Raw genomic sequence first — 21302 nt, 5'->3', positions numbered from 1 at the left:
AGCATACACAGCTCTATTAAATATATATGTGTTCGTGAGAATGTATACAATATTTGTATGGCAGTATACAAATAGTATACAATAAACACTTTCCTAAAATATACTTCTATTTAGAATTTCTCCAAAAAATTGACACTTTTCAAATTGCCTTTAATTCTCTGATTTCCAGATTTTTGAAGCTGTAAAATTGTTTTTTATGACTTTCCTACTTCTGTAAAACAAATTTTCTTATGTCTTTCATTATAATTTTACAAATGTTGTTAATTGAAATTCTACCTCCAAATTTCTACCTCCAAATTTCTACTTGGAAAATTCTACAATAGCAGATTAATTTTCTACTTTCTTCCTTTTGTTTCCCCCCCCCCCCATCACAGTAGCAGATTAATTTTCTACTTTCTTCCAGTTGTAGTTTTTCCCACACACATTTTTATTACATTTATTTATTTTATTATATTTTGTATGCAGAAGAACTATAGCAGTAAGCTTCCTTAAATGAAGTTCATTTAATAGAAAATAATAAACTTTCTGAGCAATGAATGTGTTACTTTATCAGAAACAGTTTAGCATTTCTTTTAAAAAGGAGAAAATCTTGATAATTCATGACATTCTGAAATAAATTATATGCAAAAATCACCAGTTAATACAACTATTACAATTCTAGTAGAGGAAGAAGGAAAAAGAACAAATCCTATTGTTCCTCAAAGGCTATAAAATGTGATCAGATGATAAATCACTGCAAAATTTCTTCTGATCCTTAACATTTTTCTTTTTAAAAACACAAAAGGCTTGGGAGGGGTTGGAAATTTGAAGGTGACTTTATTTTACACGGAGAAGTTTCTTAACATCATATAATTTTAAGCTCTCACTTTTGAGAAAGACCCTAGTAAGTACATGGGATGGATATCCAAGTAAATATATTTTATCATGCAGTGATCTCGTTAATGGAAGAAATATAATAATCTATTTTAAAATTGGTTTATGTCCTTGCAATTGTATCATATTCAGTTTTGATTTGGGTCTTGCCCAGTGCAGCAAATCTCTGGTTATAATAAAACATTGGCCTGAAAAAAAATAGTACAGTATATATAAAAAGCAGCCATTTGTAGTGTTGCATTACCTTAAAGAAACATTTTTGTCCTTATTTCAATAAGTTTGTTATGCTGATATTTTCTGTGTTTTTCTCTGTGTTACTGTAATATACGTCATAGCCTTTAAAATCAGAGAGCTCTGTCATGGTGTTTTCTTTACAACCTCCCCCTCACTGCAACAGTTAAGACGTGGTATTGCATAAGATGCTATGACAACTTTTATTAAACGTAACAGCATGAATGTTAACTGAGACTTGTGAAAAAAAGAGGGTAGGCATTCATACACTTTTCACCCAAGGAACTGCATTGGCTCCCCTCTCCATGTGTGTCCTTTTCGGCTATAGTAAAACCTCAAATACTGCATATCAACTTGCAAGCAGATAACTGCTGTGAATATCGGCTGGCCAGGCCTTGTTCTGCTGGTTCATCTACTGAATACAGGCGGTTGGACAATTCATATCCTATCGTTACTGGGGGATGAAGTATAGTTCAGTTTATGGATTGTACTTCTCTATTTCTTCTTCCCATTTTTATGTCTCAGCTATGGTGCTGAAATACTGTATACACCAAGTTATAACATTTAACCAAGTGGATAAAACGACTGTGTAGCTCACATCATTTTAGAACATCAAGTCAGAGGCCATTTTGAATGGGAAGTTGAGGTTTTAGATCTTGAAATGGGAAGCTTTGCTTTTTAGCTTCTACCTAGTGTTTATTTTTGTTACCTGTAGGCTATCCTGTTGGAGGAGTGGTTTATGTCACGATTCTCTCTAGGGCAGTGTTTCTCAACCTGGGCAACTTTAAGAAGTTCTTTTCCCAGAATTCCCCAGGCAGAGGGCCATGGCTAAGAATTCTAGGAGTTGAAGTCCACACATTTCAAACTTGCCCAGGTAGGGAGACCCTGCTGTAGGGAATCCCAGCGATAGCTTGATTTCCCAGCATCTGACTTTCTCCTATTTAGGTATGAAAAGAAAATGAAAGGCTTTGAATCCACGATCCATATTCTGAGTTATTAAACTCAGGAAAACCTTAAATGTTTTCCTTTCGTTGTTGTTGTTGTTGTTGAAAGTCAGAAACCTAAGTCTACCTATGTAGAGAGAATGATCTATTATCACTGAAATAGCATCCAATAAGGATCTTATTACTTAGGTGGTTTGTGAATGTTTGGTACTGTACTGGCTTTGTTAGCTGTGCTGTTCTGAATAGTAAAGAAGGGACTATCCAAATTAATACATCATGAAAATTGGTCAGCTATCTGGGTATGTGTATCAGCTGGATATGAAGGGTTTCTGGAAAATATCCAGGGCTTAAATCAGAATTTCATTTAACATGTCTTTATGTGGTATGTGGTTTTATCCTATTCAGAAAGCTATTTTCTTTTTGGCTGAGACTTTATTATATAATGTATAATATGCCTCCTAAGATAATTAGCTAAGAAACAGATTGTTTTGATGGACAGTGTTTTTATTATTTATATTAGAAATATATTTGGTTAAACATTCCATTTTTTCCAAAAAACCAAAAAACTTCCAAAAGAGAACAGAAGAACTTAGGAGACTTTCAGGCCCTTGTTATGGTATGAATCAGAAAGAGTTTGACATCTGATACTTGTTATGTTGCCTTGATGCTTTCAAGCAGTCAGACCTACCTGATTTTAAAAAAAGAAGATTCTTTTAAAAAGGTATACTGCAAAGTATCAGCCTTTGGCAACATCTTTATTTTCAAGAATGTTTCTGAGTCTCACATGGGCCCCACAGGCATTTCTAGAAAAAAAAGGTGAAGGGCGCAGTCCAGTGTCCTGCATGGAATTATGCCCACCCGCTCAGAAACCGGATGGAAGAGTAAGGAGCACCCAGGGTGGGGTGGGGTGGGGTGGGGCAGGAGGGGCAGAAAGCTGGTGGAGACTTACCTCACCAGTATACCTTCTGGGTTTGCCAAGGTGTCATTGAGATTGTGAGAGTGCCTCCAGCAAGTTTTCAAACTCCAACTATACCCATTGGCCCCACTATAATACAGATAATGGGCTCAATATTTCTGGGGTATTCCATTAGCAAATTGAAGTAGTGGTGCCAAAGAAGATAGAGGTATTTGTTTGGCTTAGGTTCAGTTATTTATTTATTTATTTATTTATTCTTATTACATAGCTGTTCTTTGAGAAAAATGAGAATTCAGGTAGTAATCTAGGCACACTTAGGCTGGATTTTTTTTTCTACATAAATGTGTGGACAGTTGTGTTAGATTTCTTTTTAGTTAAAAATCAGTAGTCCTTGTTCATTCTTAGGTTTTATAATTGGTATTCAGTAGCCGTGTGCTTATCTAGATTATGAACAAAGTACAAAGTTAAAGAAAGGAGGAATATCGCTGAGAAAACTAGATTTAAGAACACAGTGCTATACTACAATGCTGTATTCTTCTGACCCTGTCCAGAAACAGAAATATTTACCCACATATTGATTGAAGGAAAGATGCTACCACCCTTGAAAAAAGTAATGGTACGTCCCCTCTTCAAGAAGCCATGGCTTGATCCCACTTCTTTGGATGTTATCAGCTTGTCTCCAACTTTCCTTTTTAGGCACAATTTTGAGAAGGTGGTAGAGCTGTAATTACAAAGAACACTGGATGAAATGGATTGTCTGAACCCTTTTCAGTCAGAATTTGGGACTGGGTATGGGTCACATTGGTTACTCTTACTGATAATCTTTGGTGGGCCTGTGATGAGGGAGTGTAATACCATCAGCTATGATATCTTTCTGGGCTGATTGTGTTTTTTTTCTGAAATTCTTGTATTGCCAGCTAATTTAGAATTTGTAGGTGGGTACCGAAGCAGGAGGACATTAAAGGAGGCACCAGGATGGAAATAAACTGGATCGTATTTATTAAAATTGTTCCGATTAATTACTGATAGTGCCGGGGTCCTTCCCCAATCTGCCATGGTGAGCTCAAGGGACAGGGGACAGTCTCAAATTCAACTCAAAGAGGTTGCTTTTGTTGGGCAAGTTTTATAGCCCTGAAACCTCTCTCCCCCCTCCACCCACAGAGTTCCTTAGTTTTAGGCATCAGTGAGGGAAAGTTACTTATGAATAAGGATTAAGTGTCCAGCAGGTATTGGGGTGCCTGATACAACAAAAGAGGAGATACAGTAATTATCTAATTGGGGTTAAAGCAGAAAGTTTGTTATCTCACAACTTGCAACTTGCAAGAGTAATAGGAAGAGTTAGCTTATCTAAGCAGCTTCTCTTCCAGGACTTAATTTAAAAATGTAAGTCAATCACAGGACATTGTCAGGGTTGTGAGGGGGAAGCATTATTTTGCAGAAGTTCTCCTTTCTTGAGAAGTTGGTTCTGGTCACTGATTGTGGGTGGGGAGAGGCTGAGTCCTGTTTGCTCCTACTCTTTAACATGTACATGAAGCAACTAGGAGAGTTCATCTGCTGGCATGAGGTGAGATATTATCAATATGCAGATAATACTCAGTTGTACATCCTCACCCCTGGCTGGACAGGAGGTGTGATGGGAGACCTGACTCAGTGTCTGGGAATAGTTTGGGTCTGGAAGAGGAGAAATCAGCTCAGACTAAATCCCAGCAAGGAGCAGTGGCTGTGGATTCAAAGCTAACTGATCCATTTTTGATGTTGTTGCATTCCCCCAGACAGAGCTGCCTCATAATCTGGGGGTCCTTCCAGATTCACAGCTCTTGCAGGAACAGTTGGTAATGCCTGTGGCCAGAAGGATCTTTGTGCAATTACACCTTGTGTACCAGTTGTGACCATTTCTGGAACAGGAAGCTTTACTTTTGTCACTGCACATCTGAATTATTGCAGTGCACTCCACATGGGGCTACCTTTGAAGACCATTTGGAAGAATCAACTTCAGTATGCAGCAGCCCAGTTAGTTATGGGCATTCCTAGATTTGCCCTAGATTTACCAGCTGTAATACCGTATTAGATGCCAGTTAGCTTCCAGGTACAATTCTGGGTGTTGGGTGGCACCTTTAAAACTCTTAAGTGGCTCAGGGCTGGCTGGGAATCTCTGTGACCTGCTCTGTGTTGATTCTGCATGTCTGGTCAGGGAGAGAAGGCTGAGGACCCCTCTGCCGTGGGAAGGTCATCTGCATAGTTGAGCCTTCCCAGGGGATGGCCCCTTTCCTGTGGAACAGCTTACACTTGGCTATCCAGAGCATTCCCTCCTAGTTACATCTTTGTAAAAAACTTTAAAACATTTTTTGGAATGAAGACTATGCTATCCCCAAAGTGTAGTGCACTGGATTGCTAGGCTGTTTTTAATTTATTTTTATTTTTTTCTTCTGTATGCGCATGTTGTTAGCTGCTCTGTTTTTAGGAATGAAACCACATAACTTATTGGAATAAATAAATAAATGTCAACACTTGAAAAAAAATGCCAGCAATTAGTACAGGTAGTTTCTCTGTTCTTGCATTGGTTTGTTTCAGTAATAACATTCTTGTTAAAGATGCTAAGCCCTCTGAATAATTGACTTTATACTGGAGGAAAGCATGAACGCAGATGTAATATTGATAATAGGATTGATTTTTTTACTTATAGAGTTCTACTCTGAATACTGGACTTCAAAGAGCTAAGTTCCATCCATATCTTTTAATGGGGGGTACATAGACATTGTTCTGGGAATATTATTAAATAGTTAAAAAATGATATAAAAGTGATGATAAAGCAGTAACAGGGAAAGAACAGGGAAAGAATTTATCTGTTTTACTGTACTTAAAGAATAGTCTGTTTCACTTCTGTACACCAAGAATAGAGCAGAAGAAATTAGATAAGGAAGAACTTTCTTATGGAAGGAGTTTTCAAGATTTCTTTTTCTTTCTCTTTGTTTTAAAGAGTGATTGGTGTAAAGCCATAGAGATTTGGAAAGTTGTGAGTAGTGGGGAAAATGAATGGAGAATAATTCTTTCAAAATAGAAAAATACGTTCTTCCAACAAAATGGGTAAAGCAACAGAAAATTCCGTTGCTGCATAGATTGTAATTATCCATGAAAATAATTGCTGCAAATTGCTGTTCTGGTAAATACTAGTGCAAAAAGAAAAAAATAATAAAATGCCATATATCTCTGATTTTCTCATGAGAGCATATTTCTTGGTGTGGATATTGCCATATTCCTCCATTTGTGAACTATCACATCTGTATGTATCATGTATACATATACAGTATATGATTTGTATCAGCTGTTCTTGACAACTTTGAAAATGAAAGCTGAGATTCCTAGAATCCCAGTTTCAAATATCCAGTAACTGTTGTAAGACAATTCTGGTAGTCCTGTTGCTGTCATTAAATGAGGACCGCACAGGTCATTAAGCGAGGACCTCACGTGACAGTGACTTCTGACTGCTTGCCACTTCCCCATTGACTTTGCCTATGGGAAGCCAGCAAGGAACATTGGAAATCGCGATCACATGACAGTGGCTCACTGCAGTCATAATTGCAAGCCGGGTGCCAAGCATATGGATCACAATCACATGACCGTGGAGATACTGTGATGGCTAGAACTACACGGACCTGTCGTAAGTACCATTCATTCAGTGGCATTGTAACTTTGAATGGTCACTGAATGAATGGTCGCAACTCAAGGACTACTTGTATAACTATGCATGAAAAGAATCACTGATTATCCTTATGTTTATTGTGCTATGATTGTTAATATATTCTGGCCATCTGTTGAATGAAAAAGTTTGAGAATGAGTTAAAGGAATTAATTGGGAAGCATGTCTGTGCAGCTGACACAATTTAGGAATTTCAACACTTCAGTGCCTTTAGAAATGGTTAGAGATGGATAGTGTTTACCTTTCCATTTGATTTAAGTATAGGCAAGATAATGCTTGCAGGCTATAGTCAGCTTATCAAGATTTCTGCTCCATCAGCACCCCGGGTACTTGGATATTCTTATAAAAGCAGTTTATTAGTGAGAAAGAGGTGGTACAGATTATTTTTTCAAGGTAAAAGGCACATTATGATTTGATACAGGTTACACAACTCACAAATGTACAGACCTGGATGCTTTTTTCTCCCTGTGATGGTTTAGTTGGCTACTTACTGGAATATGACATATTGTGTGTGTGTGTGTGTGTGTGTGTGTATTTGTTAGACATGCAAGCTAACTTTACTAATACTGTTACACTAAGTGGACTGTGAACAGTCTCTCCTCTAGCATCTGGGTAAAGAATACCTGACTTTATCCAACCAGAGAAGTTTTAATCATCTGTGGTCCACAATATTGCATTATAAAAGATACTGTTTCATGATACAAGGAAAATGTTCTACTGTACTGAGAAACACCTTTTTCTTGTGAGTTAAATGTTCAGTTCATCTGATGGCTTCTCCTTGATTTATTTACCTCTCCCAAGTAAGGTCATTAACCTCATGGAGCAAATAATGACACCCTCATTTGGAATGCTCCTTCTTCAGTAAATTATCATAGAGCCCCCATCCCTCTTGTTCACCTATCACAGACAAGTTAAAATAAATGAGTTTTTAAATTATTTTTTTTTGCTGTTACTGTTACAACTGTTTTTCTCTTTTTGATGTTACATTTTTTTTTATATTAGCTAGTTTTTATTTTTTTTAATGGGTTTTCAGATGGGAAAAAGACACATATAAATAGTGTGAGTTATTTATTTATTTAATCACATTTGTGTAGTCATTTGTATAATGAGTTAATATAGCAAAAATTGACATTGCTTCAAGGAACAGTATCACAGCCTTACAATTTTTATCTGGCTTTCTGGGTGAGCAAAAGTTGTAGTTGCCAGCCTCTTCTCCACCCCTCTTTGTCTGTTAAAAAAGACTGGGTGGGGGAGAACCATGTGCGGTTGTATTTTAAGGTGCCTTTAGAAATTAAATGGAGTATCACAGGTTTTAAAGTAATGAGACAAATTTGATATAATTAGCAATGATAAATTCTTGAAATATAGGACAGTCTTCAAAAAATGGAGACAAAGTACTCCCTAAATTCTTGGTAAAAAGTTTATTCAGCAGATATTATGGGTATCTAATGGGTCCAAATGAAATGGAACCCAACAAGTTTGGATTAAAGACAACACATCTTTAACCAGAGTCATTAGGAACACTACTTTTTTTTTTTTTTTTTTACAGAAACTTGGTTGGGGTCAACCAAGTTTCTGTAAAAGGCATAAATCTGTACTACATTTACCCTATCTTTGGAGAATTTCTCCCTCCCTTTTTTCTAAAGTACCATGATAATATCCCCTAAAGTGGGAAAATGGTGGTGGTGCAACAGTCCTGGCCCTCCTGGATCTCTTAGTGGCTTTTGATACCATTCACCATGGTAGCCTTCTGGACCAGCTTCAGAGGTTTTGGGGGAGGCCCTGTTTTGCTTTGGTTCTCCTCCTCCCTCCGTGGCCAGGTCTGGTGATATTGTGGAGGGAGGTCTAATCCTAGGGCCCTGCAGTGTAGGGCGCCTCAGGGTTCAGGTGTCCAGCCACTCCTCTTTAATATCTACATGAAACTATTGGGCACGGTTTTGGGTCCCTTTTGGTTTGCCCATATTATACCATAGTTTTGTAAGCTGTCCTGGCTTCCAGTTTCTCTCAAGAAGCAATTCAATATGCTGGTTATCACCTTTAAAGATGTAATGGGCTGTGAGGATAACCTTGAAGAACAGGAGGAGTTGCTGCAGCCAAGGCAATGGTCAGATAAGAGAAATCTGAGTTCAGAGCAGGAATTGAATTTGAGACGTCTCAGACTTGACCCTCCCAAGTTCTCTTTGGGGTTTGCAAGATTCTGTTACTATAACCCCATCATAAAAGTAGTTTTAGTATTCAAGACTTTAGTGTTCAAGCCTGGTCTACCTTGGGCTGACAGAAATCTTGCAGTCTTTCTCTTATCTGATCGTTGCTTTGGCTGCGGTCTTCTTCCTGTTCCTCAAGGTTATTCTCACAGCTCATTTCAAAACACCTGCCTGGCACAGGCCCAAGTTATTTGCAGGACCGCCTCTCCATGAGGGTATCCGTCCATTCCACCAGGCCAGGTATGGTGGATGTGCTCCAAGTCCATTCTCTTAAATGTTGTCATCTAGTGGGATCTAGGAAGTGTGCCTTCTCACAGCAGCCCCTGCCCTGTAGAACACCTCTCCAGCGTTCTAGCCTTCTGAAAGGCCTTAAAAAGCTGGCTCTTCCCCCAAGCCTTGGGATGGGATAAGGCTGGAGCCTAGTGACTGTAATTGCTTATTTATTGGGGCGTGTGTTTAGGGAGCCAGGATTTGTTTTTATTTGGATCCTGGTTTGTACTGTTTTCTGTATGTTTTTATTATTGCTGGGAGGGTTATGGTGCATAAGATGGATAGCCATATAAGTCTTATCAATCAATCAATCAATCATAAAGTAGCTTGGAACTGGTCTGGGTCTGGGTTTGGGTTTGGGTTTTGTTTTGGTTTTTTGGGGCTGAGGGATTGTAGCCATACATTCCTTTCAAGGAAGCTTTGCTTGTCTGTAGGACTTGCTTTGCAGAAATAATAAGGCTTTGCCCAAGAGTGAACTAACACCACGGACATAGCTTTCTGCTCTTGGCGAGTCTAGAAAACATTTCTTGACTCTGGGTGCCTCTTTTATTAACCCTTGAAAATGAAATATATAAGCAGCAAATTGAATTCAACACTTTTTTGGATTATAGTCAATTAATTCATATTTATGTATATTGGTAAAAAAAAGCACATCAGTAGTTATTTAAGCCCCAGGCAACACAATGTGTTAATTAGGCATCCTTTTGTGAGTGTCATTTGTGGATGGGGGAGGGGAATGATGTGACTAATGCGACTGACAACTATACAGCTGTAATCTGACATCCATTTTACTTCAGCTAAATGACAGGATACAGCTTCGTGGAATTTTAACAAGATTATGTTCTTCATGAAGAATTAGAAGCCGTCACTCATTTGTATGAACTTGATAAAGGCTGTTTGGTGAATTTCAGTATGGATGGTTTGGGGAATTCTGCCTGCATCCTTAATTCTGTAATTGTACAGTGTTTCATGTAGGTGTATCTCTTCAATGGTGTATTAATTAATTGGGGTGAAACTTTTATTTAGTATATTTATATTTTAAAGTTTTCTTCCCCACATCAAATTTTCTATTCAGATTTTTTTTGGGAATATGCTTCTGTGTAGCTGGCTGTAAACAAGAAGCATAATTAGAGTATGCTCTTCTGGTTCTTATAATTTGTTTCAGGGAAGCACTTTGTAGTGTCTCTTTTACAGGTAGCAGCAAATAAATAATATGCAGTCATAGCAACAAGCAAATAATGTGAAATGTTGTGAATAAGTTGTGGCCAGGGGAGTCAGATAGAATTATGATGAGCAATATAAGGCACAGATGAGAAGAAAGTAATTTGGAATATTTTAGTAGACCTCTGAATGACTTGTGATAGATTCCCAAGAGTTTCTGATTGCAAGGTTTTTATTAGTAGTAGTAACCAAAAGATCTCCTCTTAACCCAGCTTGCTAAAAAAGGTGGAGATACCAAAGAGAGAACCAGAAGTGGATTTCGTATGGAAGGACTATGAGTTTAGCCCTGTACTGAGATCAAATCATTAAGCTAAAGGTGAACAAGATATGTTATGTTCCTGAATGTTAATTGTGTCTGTCTTTCTGAGATACTATGTTACATCTGGCTCTTTTTGGCAGATCACAAGATTGTATTTTTAAAAGCAGAGTAGATTCAGCAAACTTAAAGTCTTCCTATTCCCAACATACAATAATAATGAAATCTGATAATGGGTTACATACGGTATTTTCTGTTGTCTTTTTGATAAAAACCTAAAATCAAAATGGATTTTAAGCTGTTGAGTAGGTTGACACTCTATTGGTAAAGTAGTTTAATTTGAGAATAGATTGACTATCAAGAAGAGAATATAAATGAATGCATTTGAAATACAAGGGAGGAAATGAGCTGAGCAAACAGGTATGGAAAGGAGAAACATTTTTTTCCCCCAAAAATACATAACTACTGAATTTTCCTGCTTTCTGTCCTTCAGAAATACCAGTGATTTGGGGGGAGGAACATATGTTAACCCCAGCAATTTGTTTTCAGGAGTAGAAATGGTATGCCCTTTCACAGAAATATCTATTCTTGGTCTTATCCAACCTTACTTTGCTTCAGAAGCCTAATTTCTGAGTTGGGGGTGATGAGCCTTTTGGGTTGCTTGTCTTTAAGAGGTAGGCAACCTGGTGCCCTTCATATATTTTGGGCAACAGGTCCTGATATCCCTGAGCATTGGCCATGCTGGCTGTGATTCCTTTGAGATGTAATCTAAAAACATCTTGAGGGCACCAGGTTGCCTGTTATTGTTGAACCATCTGGAGTCAAACTTTTTTACCAGATTACTATATGTTACCTAAATTCTATCAGTAATGAAGCTGTCAGCCAGGGTACAGTAGTTGTGTGTACTGCAAGAGAAAAGTGAAAAGAAGCTTACTGTGTTACGCAATAGTGCTGACTTCTGTAAGTTGGAAGAAAAATGCTACTTTTCCAAATACAAATAAAGCCATAGATAAGTAATCCCAGAGTACCGTAACTACATGCATATCTTATTTTAATCTTGAAGGAAACAGATGTGTCTTAAAAATACGAATGCTCAGCAAGTGGTATCTGCACTTTTCTTTCAACATTTTCCTTTTTTATAAGGGCAGCTATTTGGATGGTATTAGTATAACATTTAAATAGAAATATGGGAAAAGACATTTTTCCTAGTTGTTTTTCAGGTAGGGATCCTTAATAGGATTAATTTCAGATGCGAGCAGGAAGAGAAGCCGTGGTATTCAAAACAATGCCCTGCTCATCTCTACTAATATAACAGTCCTGCCTAAAAATTACCACATGTGACTCGCTTATAGAAGGGCTGACATTTAAGATGGCAAAGGAAAGGAGTGCAAAAATATGGGTTAGCCTCCTAGAATGGGAGATGCCTCACGTGTTGATTTATTTTGCAGATTGACCATGCTGGTTGTAAATTCTGGAATTTAATCAAGTGCATCTTGGGGTACCGAATTTGGGAAGACTGATCTAGTTGCATTCTTTGCGTTGGCTAACAAAATTCAACCTTTGTTCCATGGTGGAGGGCATAGTGTTTACATAAGGTATCTAATTCATTTTCATACTTTCTTCTAAAGAGATACTGCTTATTTTTATTTGTTTAAAGAATAGTGCAAGATCACATGACTTTTCTTAAGTAGTTGCGTCTTTAAAGAGCCAATTTTGTACTTATCCAGCTTGTTTTATTTTACTTTATTACATTTGATTGACTTCTGTTCTCTATTTTATCGAGCAACATCATTTTGTTTACTTATGTTGCTTTTATGACTCTCCTCTTTTTTCTTTTTCTTTTTCTAGAGTTCTAGTACATTCCCATCATAAATAGATTGCTGGTTTTAAAATAGCAATATTAAAACTTTTATATCTAAAATTTGTTTTAGAGAAGTAGCGCTTGAGGTTTTTAAAATGAGAGCTTAAATGGCAGAAAATGCAAAGTGAAGTACCCTTCTGCAGTTCCAAAAGAAAAAAATATGGTCTTGAGGGGAAATTGGAACAATTTTCTTCTAAAATATATTTACAAGGTCCATAACATTGTGTTAAAATATTTTGATAGTCAGTTTGAAATCCTGCACATTTCTTACATAAATAATTAAAAGAAATAATGATTGTTTTGCTGAACGTTGTACTCTCGGAGCTTGATTACTGGAAGAGTATTTCAAATGTTGCATATAAAATATCTTTGGCACCAGCAAATTCTGCAAGACCTGACTTTTTCCATTAAACAATACTGTTTTGATGTAATGGCAAGTCTTATGTAAGATCAGAGGGCCTCACATTCTGGACCAAATAAAATAAGCTATGTATGTTCATTCCTTGATTTAAAATATGAATACATGATAGCTGAGAACCTTATCCATGCAGTTTAAACTTATTCAGACCCAGAAGTTTGCAGTCTTTCCTGCAGTGATTCTAAAAGAGTAATGTTTGTCTGTTGCTGCAAAAACAGCCTTGTCAAGCCTCAAAGAATAACAAATGTATTGTTGAACAAGCCATAGTTCTGCCCTGTCACAAACTGTTTTGGTAAATGTGTTGACTTAAAATCAGTATGCTTATGACAGGGTGACCTATGGGTTGAGACATATGAGCCTAAGCCCTCTTGAAGACATAGCGATGTTTTGCTTAATTTCTGCAATTGTTTATACGTATAGTAAGCAAAACCATTATTATATGCATAATGCATTGCGTGTATATGTTTTGTTTAGCTTCCTCCGTCATCTCTGCTATTTTCTTTTAAAAGGGGGAGAGAGAATATTTTTTGAAAGAGCTTGAATAGTTTCTAAAATTTTTGCATCTGAGATAGTCATTAATTAAATTTATATATAATTGTTTGAAACCACAGATTTGTGAAGAAATATTAGCTTGTTTATATGGAAACATTTCTTTGTATTCTTGATAGGACATCTTCAAAAAAGAGAGAGAAAGGAGTACTAAGAGAATGACTGGCTGTTGGTTTATATTATAAATCATCTGAATTTGGAAAAACTAATATACCCTATCTCATTTTGGTATACAGTAAATACTAACTGTATTTGTTTAGAAACTGGATTTCAAAACTGGGTGTATGAGAAGGAAGGAAAGGAGGAAATCTGTCCTCCTACAGACCTCTGCTGCTGTTTCACTAGTATTCTGTGGTTCATCCTTTAATAGCATAGGATTACACAGCATTATCATCCTCTGATTGATTTAGATGGCACTATTTTTATCTAATCTGTATTAAGGTATCATTGTGCATCTTTGGTCTTGCAGTGTCATGATAATGCGATTTGCTCTCTGCGTGTGTGTATAAAAAAATGAAATCAGCTTGGCTGAGTAAATCCCATCACTAGGAAGAACTGAAAAGATTACTCATGAACTCGTTTTTCCATTTGTTCCTCACAGTAAGCAACTGAGCTTTTGTGGGGTTTTTGTTTACAATTAAACATGGATCAAGTAACATTAGAATGGTATATTCTCTTAAACGTGCTGTGCAAAAAATATTGGATATCACTGTGCACAAAAGTATTTGAAAAAAGATAGTTGGGAAAACTGCAGCCTTACCTCCAGGGAAGATAAACATTTTTAGCAAAAGAAAATCTGAGAGCTGATATGGTATTGTAGATAATACTGGGAAAATATAAGTCCTAATCTTAAAACTTAAATGGTTAGTTGAGTGGGTCTCTGAATCATCACAAGATTCTAAAACTTTAGTTCACATACATACTATATATATGGGAAAGGACCCCATATAACTCTGTGGTGCTTCTTACTGGGTATATATGCACAAAGTCCAACTATAAATCTGAATTATATGATGAATTTTGGAATATATTTTAGATGGTTATTATGATGGGGTATACATAAAATGTATATGCAACTTTGTATACATGTGTATGTTTATTTTATATGTTTTGTATAATTAAAAATTGTTAGGTTAATTCTTGGATGTAACCCATGATTTTCTTAGAACACTTTTGCTTTAAACAGAGTGCTGTTTTTTAGAAACTGAATCCCAAACTTGCTTGGTTCTGTGGACCTTCTCTGGTTTAATATCATGGATATATAACCTTTGTTTGATCAAGGCAAATTGAGAAAGAAGTGTTTCCATGAATGGGGAAGTAACCCAACTCCAAATTTCACAGAACTCCAGTATCACAGATTGCAAAATGAAAATTTTGCAATTTAATCTGAACCACAGCCAGATCAGAAGAAAATTGTCTCAGCTGCCAAAGAGGAATGACATCATGGGAACACAGCAGCATAACACTGATGCTGGATGAGCACAAATATCAAATGTGAAGGGGCCTGTATGAGCACATAATCCTTAGATAGTAAGGACCCAATACTGGTGGCAATTTTCTAGTTTATTTGTATTATGAAGAGACTGATTACTATGTGTACTTTTAAGATGACAACTTTAACTGATCTTTTGAACAAAATTATTTAAGCCTAGTTTCATTTCATGTTTAAAAATATATGGTGTAAACACAAGACTAAGTGTGTAAGGACTATTTTACTTTAAATTAATTTTTTAACATGAATATTATTTTAATGTAGAAAATTATAAATTATTCATTCCTTCCAAAAGGATCTGGTGATTTTTTTCTATTCTCTCACTTATAAATAAAATGTCTGAGATTGGCATATAAGTTCTTAAATATGCAGATCCAAAGAGGAGTCCTTCAAAATAGGTTCCACATCAGCTTTCATCATTGTCTCTGGGTTCCTCTCTTTACTGAATCATTAACCCAAACCTTTGCATGTCATCTAGGAATGAAGAGTCCTGTAGCAGAGCATAAAACACAGATTCTAGAATAGACAAACTTGGACATACTGGGCTGCAACAACTGAATGCTCAAGCAACTGTAATAAGATGCAATCATGAGCGCTCCTGCTTCTGAACTGAACATAGTCTTCAAGTCAGATGACCCTGAGCAATTTTATCCTAGTGTTTTGCAAACACTACAGCAAGTAATAGACTCAACATCCTTGAGTTGCCTGAAAATACAAAGGACATATAGAAAGGCAACTGGTACAGCAGAGAATGTTTCACTTTCACCACTGCTATAGAGTAATCTCTGTTCTGAACTGGAGCCTGTGGTTCACTCTAGCAATCACCATCCTTTTTTCTTTTTCTTTTTTCATTAGTTCAGTTCTCTGAAATGCCATCTTGTAGAGGCATTGGCCCACAATTTATTGGATTCTGCGATCAGGGAGTAAGATTATATTCAGTCTATTGAAGAAGGTTGTTTGGAAGCCATCTCTTATGCCACCACCCTATTTTTAGGCTTCCAGAAAATCGATAGGCTCCCAGAGCTAGGCTAAAAATCACATCACCTTGTTGTCTCCTAAGATAAGTATAATGTAACTTCATACAGAGAACTGAAGCTGCAGAAGCCCTAATGTTCATGAATACATCTGTATTCTTAGGCAGTATAAGAAATGAATTGAGTTATTCTGTCATATACATGACTTAGAGCAACCATAGTTTCAGAGTAGCATCGTTTTAGAGCTGTCTTAATCAACATGAAGTCTTAATTCCATACCAGTAAGAGAAAGCTTCAGCATGAATGTTGAATCCCCTGAAGAGAGAAGATCTCAACACCAAATCTAAGTGACTTCCAATAGTTTAGTTAGGAAATTTATAACAAGCAAAGCAAAATTGTCACCTGTTCAAAGAGCCCAGCATTAGATGCAAAGCTAGCCTGATGGAGATTGGCAATCAGAGGAGCGCTTATAATACTGAAGCCACTCTGTTCTTACTTTATTCAGTTCTATGACAGGAATTTTGCTGCATCTGATACAAGAAGATTGCTATTTCTTAATGCAAACCTACCTGATTCAATGCTAGAATGAGTAGAACTTTTCAGCAACCAACGTTGCTGACTTGTAAGAAATAGCCAATTTGTGGCACAGCTTTGATCCTAGAGGCCTACTATAACTGCCTCTTTCACCCAAGACCACCCAAAGGGAAATGTTTATGCCACCTGCCCCATCTAGGAAATCATAAAAGAATAACTTAATATCCATATAAGCTCTTTCACTTATATTGAAAATAAAGCTGAAACTGTTGGCCTCTGAGTGAAAGCATGCTGAGTTAGGGTATTGATTTCAGACCCGAGTGATGACAGTTACGATGTATGATGTTTGGGAAATGAGAAACAGTACTCATTAAGAAACGATCTCTTAAAATTATGGTAGCTGCCTAAAATGTTTTGCAGAGAAATGGATTTTCAGAGGGTAATAGGTAGTCCTTCAGGTTCGAAGAAGACACGCTGTTGTGCAGTCCATCTGTGAACACGGAAGTGGCTCTGTAGTCCCAGTCTGGAAGTGCAGAGTCTAGCACAATGGGGGCACTGGAATTCTACTGTTAAAACAACTATGAGTGTTATTCTGATTTTCCATCAGTTTTTGGCAGCACCTGTCTTCAAAGCTGATGGAGGCTTCATAGCACAGGGCTTGCCAGCAGGTTCTGTCAGCAACCGCAGATTCTAGTTCCCTTGGCTGGATGTCACAGTGGCATAGGGTTTCTTCATAGCGTCTTTGTAGCACTTGTGCAGATGACCCTGAGGTCTCTTTCTGGTCTCCAGTTCACCATAAAGCAACTGGCGGGGCATATGGTGGTCATCCATTCTGATGACATGACCCACCCACTGCATCTGGGCTCTGATAATCAGGGACTCAATGCTGGTGGATTCCATGCAATCCAAGACCTCCAAGTTGAAGACACGATCTTTCCAATGAATGCCAAGGATGGAACAGAGGGCATGCTTTTGAAATTTCTCCAGTTGTTTGATGTGTCATCGGTACAAAGTCCAGAACTCACATCCATATAGGAAAGAAGGGATAGCTATAGCTGTAGTTATCTGTAGACTTTCAGCTTTGTGGAGATACAGAGGTTGTGTTGATTGAGCACTCTAGTATGCAGCCGCCCTAGAGCCTGGCTGACCTTAGTGATCCTGGAGTCAATTTCTTTATCCAAAGACCCATTGCTCGAGATGATGCTTCCCAAGTATTTGAAGCTGTTTACATTTATCAGCTACATTTCAGCGGGTAATGCACTTCCAAATATATGAATACTGTTGTTGCTACATACACTAATATAAAATACTCACACTTCTGCATTCAGTACAATTTTAACTTTAAATAACATTCAACAATAGACAGGAAATACCATTTTCAATCTAAATTACTTTTTTGTCTATTTGATGGGATGGCTTAGTTCTGAGACAAAAGAGCTAAATTATGCATTTTGTTAACTTATTTGTTCCTGCAAAATCCTTGTTTTACTCCTTTGTAAAAAAAAAAAAAAAATGGCCAAACTGTAAGATGTCACGTGGCAACGATGAACAGTCCTCTCACAGAAGCTATTGGATAATCAAACTGATCAGACTGAACAATTAATCAGATGTAATACAATCCACATTCTCATGAACATCATGACAAGAGCTTTGCCCTGGTTGCTTAGATGGAATATCTTCCTCCCTATTAGTCTGCCTATCCCTCCCCCCCACAAAATTAAGAATGAGTACTGCAAGAGGACAGAGTTCTCTTCATTGAGATCAGATTCCCTGTCTGATCCTTGATTGTTTAGATCATTGAATGAAGGCTTTTTTAACTAGCATAATACAAAAAGTTACGGTAAAAGTTTTGGTAGGAGTTTTACAGACTTCTTAAATTGAAAATTAAATCTCATAAATTAAGCCACATATTATCCTTCACAAACTGTTCCTATGTTTATTGTTAACAGGGCTCTTTCTGTGTTTACTGTGTACTGATGAATTATTAATTTCAAAGATGCATCTTACCATTTTTGTTTAGTCCAATTGCAAAAAAAATATTAACTTCAACCAACTACACCTTCCAGGGTTTTACAGTAACCTGGAAAGACAGCAGAATCCAAAGAGATTTTATTCAACATTTTCCTTGTGAGTACAGATATGTTTGGGCTGTTTAGAAATGAATTCACCTCATTTCCATATCTAAAATAGAGTACAGGAAAGTTTAAGTAAAATGCCCACCTTCCAGGAAGATAGAAACATGCTCTCACCTCCCTTCCCAATGTGACCCTGCCATTTTAACAAGGCAATTTGCAGCTTATTAAACATCTCTTGGGGCTAAGGGGAAGTAGGATTTCATAACATTACAAAGGATATTTGTACATTACTTGTCAGCAACACATATGGTGCTTTGCCAAATTGTCTGCCTTCACACCTGCTCATTCATGGAGTGCTCTTTCTCCATTTGAAAATGTTACATCTGTGCTAAATTAAAAAAAAGTTGTAAACTTTTCTAAGATTACTTTTAAAAAAACCAATATAATATTACATATTTTGGAAGTGTAAGTTTTTTTGATGAAAAGGAAATGCCAGGATAGATTAAACACTCCAGTGAGGAAGAATTCAACTGCTTTCAGATCAAATCATTAACCAGCATAAAGCAAATATAACAGTAGGCCTAAAAATAAAAAGATTGGAATTAATGACGGTGTTAGTATAAGACAGTAATTTTAACTAAAAATAATAAGGATAAAAAGCTTCACTTAAACTACCTGAAAAAAGGCAGATCAGTCCTAAATGTATGTGTAGGAATAATCTCTATCCATAATTCCATAATCAGACAGGTTCAGATATTTTTAGTTGGTATGCACCTTATTTTACATGTGGCCATACAGAACCTGCTATAGCATGTATTGTCTCAAGGTTGGTGGTAGGTAGCAAGAATGATGATACTATTGATGCATGCAGTATTATTCAGAAGTGGAATAATGAGGGCACTTGGTTTCGTTCAGTGACTTTCTGTGTGCTCAGGTTCCATTAGAATTTTAATAGAGGAAATATATAGGTTTTTTGGGGGGGGGGGTCCTTCAGGTCAATATTGACTCCTGGTGAGTGCTTGGATAAGTCTCTGCAGTTTTCTTGGTAATATTTCAGAAGTGGTTTGCCCTTCCCTTCTTCTCAAGGCTGAGAGTGACTTGTCCAAGGTCACCCAGCTGACTTTGTGCTTAAGGTTGGACTAGAACTCATAGTCTCCTGGTTTCTAGCCTGGTGCCTTAACCACCACACCAAACTGATTCTCAGTTAAAAATGTACAGGAATTCAAAATGGTTTTTTGTCTGCATTTTTCTCAAAGATGCCTTAGGGTAACAGGCTTGACTTGAGTAATAGTGAATAAATTGATCTCTCTTTCTCTGTGTCTCTCTTTTTAACCATGCTGTGTGTTCTACTGTGTTCTTGAGATCTGGGTATCTAGGAGACCACTTGCTCTAAGCAGGATCTGCCCACCCGAGGCATGCCAGTAGAGATTCCATACTGTGGGCCCCTGCTCCTTGCATGTGTAAGAGGAAGGGACTCGGCTTTTTGTACTGGAGCTCTCTTCCTGGGGAACCAGGTACCTCCAGAAATAAGAATACTATCCTCATAAAGACATAGAAAATTTGTGAAAACCTGGCTGTTTTAAGGAGGTATTTAAAATTATGAAGGATGGACCAGGAGGGGTTTGAGTACTGCTTATTATGGATTTGCATTTTTTTAAATATGTGGATGTATCTGTTGATAATTTTGCATGTTTTTGTTGTTAATTTGATATATTGTGAATTTAGCTTTTGTAAACAACTGAGATTCTTTCTCTTTGACTGAAGCAGCATAAAAACTCCTGTAATAAATAAATAATGATGATGTTGTGTTCCAGAATTCATTTTGCTACACAGAAGATAGAAATAATTTTAAAGAATGTGTCATAACAGAATGTAACATAACGTGATGGAAAAAGGGCATATGTTACAAACAAAAAGGCCCAGTTTCATTTCCTCACAGTTCTGGTTAAAAGAATCTCAGCCTGGGAAAAGCTTTCTGGGACTGTGAAGAGCAATTATCTGTTCGAAAAGACAATGTTAGATAATTTGACTATTGTTCTGTTTCACTGAAAGTAACTTTTTGTATTTCATCAGATACTATGTAACCAAACTAAACGACAGCCTAGATTTTGTTTTTCAAGTCTGCACATGAATATGATTCCAGAGGAGTTCATCCTGGCACAAAATAATTATTCTGACATAGGAGGGCATGGTTACAAACAATATTCCTAGAGAAGTTAATACTGATGATATAATATAATGCAGCATAATAATGAGAACCACCGTGGTGCTTAAGTAGTGGACTAGCACTAGGGAGATCCAGGTTCAAGGCCACTGACAGCCATGGAGACCCACTGGGTGACATTGGGCAGTTACTTTCTTTCAGTCTGACCTACTTGTAAAGGAATTTAGAGCTGATCTTGTGGAAGGTATGAAAGTAGCTTTCCAAGAATACCTGCCAGATCTGTTTCTTGACTTGGCCTACCTCATAACAGAGGTTTCATAATTTTGATTTAAATAAGGGTAATGTTGCTTATGTAAACTTCTTGGGATAAAATTTGTGACCTACTGATAAAAAATGCCTTTAAAATATTTAAATATATAAATATGGTTTTGGTATCTTTACTCAGTAATTTTGAAAGTTGCAGACATCGAACCAAAGTTGGAATTACAGAGCCAGTCTTTGGGGAGTTTGCTTTGAAGTGTTTGAAGTTGTGTGGCCTGAGACCTTGAATGTGTGGTTCAAAGCTTTTGAGACTAGCACATTCATAAAACTTCAATAATTGATAACTTTTGGTTATTCTGTGA

General features: G+C 37.0%; 1 protein-coding gene across 4 annotated transcripts in view; it reads left to right on the top strand.

Moving 5' to 3' along the window:
- Positions 1-21302, top strand: part of HPCAL1 (hippocalcin like 1) — an 86081-nt gene that overhangs the window by 18256 nt on the left and 46523 nt on the right. For 2 of the 4 annotated variants that reach the window (XM_025163641.2, XM_088136184.1), the window contains exon 2: positions 12061-12207. The exons of the other annotated variants lie outside the window; for them this stretch is intronic. The gene's annotated coding sequence lies outside the window, so the exon portion shown is untranslated. The remainder of the gene's footprint in view (positions 1-12060; positions 12208-21302) is intronic. 4 annotated transcript variants of the gene reach the window in all.

The sequence above is a fragment of the Python bivittatus genome, unplaced genomic scaffold, assembly GCF_059951505.1.
Source record: "Python bivittatus isolate LINGU-HERP-01145 unplaced genomic scaffold, Pbiv_v1 ctg000020_np1212, whole genome shotgun sequence".
In the NCBI taxonomy this organism is placed as follows: Eukaryota; Metazoa; Chordata; class Lepidosauria; order Squamata; family Pythonidae; genus Python; species Python bivittatus.
Note: the sequence above shows the minus strand (reverse complement) of the source record. Positions and strands in the feature narration are given on the sequence as shown.